Genomic DNA, 3471 nt, shown 5'->3' with positions numbered 1-3471 from the left:
GTACATATCTACCTCAATGTTGGGCTCCCGAATAGTGCTGCAGTCTAAGGCACTGCGTCTCAGTGCCAGAGGCGTCACTACAGTCCCTGGTTCGATTCCAGGCTGTATCACAACCAGCCGTGATTGGGAGTCCCATAAGGAGGCGCACAATTGGCCCAGCATTGTCCGGGTTTGGTCAGGGTAGGCCATCATTGTAAACAAGAATTTGTTCTTAACTGACTTGCCTAGTTAAATAAAAGTAAATAAATACCTAAATAAGTACCCCTGCACCTCAATTACCTCGTACTCCTGCACATCGACTCGGTACTGGTACCCAGTATATATAGCCAAGTTATCATTACTCATTGTGCATTTATTCCTTGTGTTATTTTTTTCTTTTGTTTCAATTTGTTTCACTGCATTGTTGGGAAGGGCCAATAAGTCAGCATTTCACTGTTAGTCTACACCTGTTGTTTACGAAGCATGTGACAAATAATGTATTTTAATTTGATTTGATCTTACGCTGTGGGTGAAGAGTATCTGCCATCATCTCTGGTGGAGTTGTAGCTCATGTGGAGGAGTTAGAGGTAAATACATAAATCAATAGTGTAACTGTAGAAAAACAACCCCACTCATGTCTCACTCCCCTCAGCTGGTCTCAGACCACTTTGAAGTGTTTGTGACAGTATTACCCATCCCCCACTGGTGCCAAGAGGTCTAGGGCCATAAATCTGCCCTGTCTATCAGGAGCCAACAATCTACTCACCCTGACAGCCACATCTCCATTTCCCGGAACGGTGTGCAGATATCAACAATGCTCGTCTGTTGAATTCGTGCCTGTTTGTGATCAAATGTCATTTTCTAGAGTTGAAGTGCAGGTTCAGGTCAATGCTCCATCACAAATAAATAAAATAACATCTGTGGAGTCTATCGCTGGGAAGTGGACGGAGTGGAACACCACTGTTACCATGGAGCGCTAACAGCGGACCAGCAATGGAAGAAGAGGTAATTACAGGAAGATTCACCAAACCTTCAAAGCCCTGTACTCTCTGGTCATAGACAAACGCATGCAGAATGATCTCGATCAGATGGGACAGTTCAAGCACACAGGTGTGTTCCCCATTGAATTTGGAAGTATATGACATGATACACACACAGAACCTGTCCTTTTCACAGATGAGAAATGCTTTCTTTGAATCCTATTATTATTGTGCTCTGATTTGTGCGTAGTTGTTCACAAGCAAATGACTTGGCACATAATATCTGTTTGGCGCCTGCCATGCCTGTGTTAATCAATGCTCCATCTAAGATTGTCTCGCTTCTCTTTTGTTATGTTTTACCAGGAACACTTGAGGTATTTCACAGTTCTATGTTGAAATACTGTCAAAAGCGTCTCCACTTCAAAGACTACAGCATGAAAGCCCGTACCCAGTTGACAGTTTTGGACCACAAAGAGAATCAGAACCGTAATAGAGGACAAGCCTCAACCATTGCTGGTAACTACTGAAACTATGACATCAATGTTCTGATTTACACTTTAGCACTTTGCATTACCATCCCAATATGACAAAACAATCATTGGGCCTGTCCAGACAGATCTATTCTAACAAAAGGACAGGTAATTGCCCCTGCTGGATAGTTTGGTTGACTTGGTGAAAGTGGGGGGTTTCTTTGGGGTATGGTGCACCCTTTCAGTTGTTTCAGAGGCACCTGGGGAGCTGACTAACTTAACTACGCTTATCTGATCATTTGGATGTAGCCTTTTGGACGAGTGCATAGTAGGAAACCAAGAAGTGTCCTTGTTTTTATATTGTATTCACTGGTTTATGTTCTCTTTTCATATTTCTGTCACTCCAAAATACAACATTGTTTACCCTAAACAGTCAACGTTGAATTGCCCGGCCAATATACCAGCCCACCAGGAATGACCTGATTGAGCGCGTCCTCATGGACAAATTAGTGAAATACTGGGAGCCAAAATCCTGTGGAAGCGGCTGTCGTCTGGCTGCCAACAGCCCCCATCCCAAACCCCAGCAAGGAGGAGGTTATTGCAACACACACATCAAGACTCAAGGACACTTGGGGGATTTTCTGACCCCCCCAACCTAATACGAACACACTCCATTGTAATATCATTTGTTAGCATCTTATCCTTAACATTGGATTTGATAAAAATCCATCTAATGTAGGCTACTACTGTAAATAAAAGTGCCGGCATACCTACTTTATACTGTCTATTTTAACTTTCTTTGATGTGAATTTTGAGAATGCCTTGTCTATACTGTGTATTGTTCGCTGTTTTATTTAACCTTTATTTAACTAGGCAAATCAGTTAAGAACAAATTCTTATTTACAATGACGGTCTACCTGGCCAAACCTGGCCAACGCTGCGCTGCCCTATGGGACTCCCAATCATGGCCAGATGTGATACAGCCTGGATTCAAACCAGGGACTGTAGTGACACCTCTTGCACTGAGATGCAGTGCCTTAGACTGCTGCGCCACTTGGGTGCAGTGATCTGTGTTGTAAAAAAGAAATTATTGTCTTTGCTGATTCATCGATTGTCATGTCATTTACATAGGTATACACTATGATTTGTTGGGTGTTACCAATGTACCTTCAGTATTAAAATGTTACTGATAACAATTCTTTGTTTTGACTGCTTTATTTCTTAAATTACTTAAAGCAGATAGACACAAAACAGGTAGTACTGGTTCAAATAATGGCATTTATTACTGTGATTTGACAGAATTGTTACAAAATAGAAGGAACTGGTTTATTAGAGTGCTATGACTAAATTGGTTGATTAGTCAATGTCTGGCTGTGAAGCTAAGTCATCGTAGTTTAATTACAATAGGCCCATCACATCCTCTGCTTCCTTGAAACAACACATGAAGGCAAGACTCTTCTGTTTCCTCGTCTGAGTCTCTCCCTTCATTGCCCATTCAAGCACCAGTCGTTATGAAATGAACCTGTGTTGACTAAAAACACATTGCTTTCATGATTGGCTAGATACAAACAATCTAATCAGAAGAAAAAGTTTGATTTGATCAGAGTGCATTATAAGACTGCAAACATTATCAATACTTTGTCTTTGACACTTTATTACTGTGTGCTGGGACTAGAACAATAATATCACTTACTCGATGGACAGCTGTCCATTCGGTCCAGCAGGTCTGGGCTGCTTCTTCCAATTTATTTTCTGGACATGGAAGAATGTCTCTATAACGCCACGATTGATGAGTGCAGAAAAGTCCTTGTGATTTGTTACACAGTCGCTTGGTGCGCTGCTTTCTTCGCAGGAGATACCGTTGAAGTCGGAAGTTTATAAACACCTTAGCCAAATACATTTAAACCCAGTTTTTCACAATCCCTGACATTTTGTAAAAATTAGGATCAGTTAGGATCACCACTTTATTTTAAGAATGTGAAATGTCAGAATAATAGTAGAGTGAATGATTTCTTTCAGCTTTTATTTCTTTCATCACATTC

The 3471-nt window shown here is 41.2% G+C and overlaps 1 long non-coding RNA gene across 1 annotated transcript; it reads left to right on the top strand.

Moving 5' to 3' along the window:
* The first annotated feature begins 620 nt into the window (after positions 1 to 620).
* On the top strand, positions 621 to 2402 carry LOC115202695 (uncharacterized). Its single transcript, XR_003880022.1, has 3 exons — positions 621 to 1089; positions 1323 to 1475; positions 1863 to 2402. It is a non-coding gene; the product is annotated as an uncharacterized LOC115202695 (long non-coding RNA).
* The last annotated feature ends 1069 nt before the right edge of the window (positions 2403 to 3471 follow it).

The sequence above is a fragment of the Salmo trutta genome, chromosome 12 (assembly GCF_901001165.1).
Source record: "Salmo trutta chromosome 12, fSalTru1.1, whole genome shotgun sequence".
Taxonomy (NCBI): Eukaryota; Metazoa; Chordata; class Actinopteri; order Salmoniformes; family Salmonidae; genus Salmo; species Salmo trutta.
Note: the sequence above shows the minus strand (reverse complement) of the source record. Positions and strands in the feature narration are given on the sequence as shown.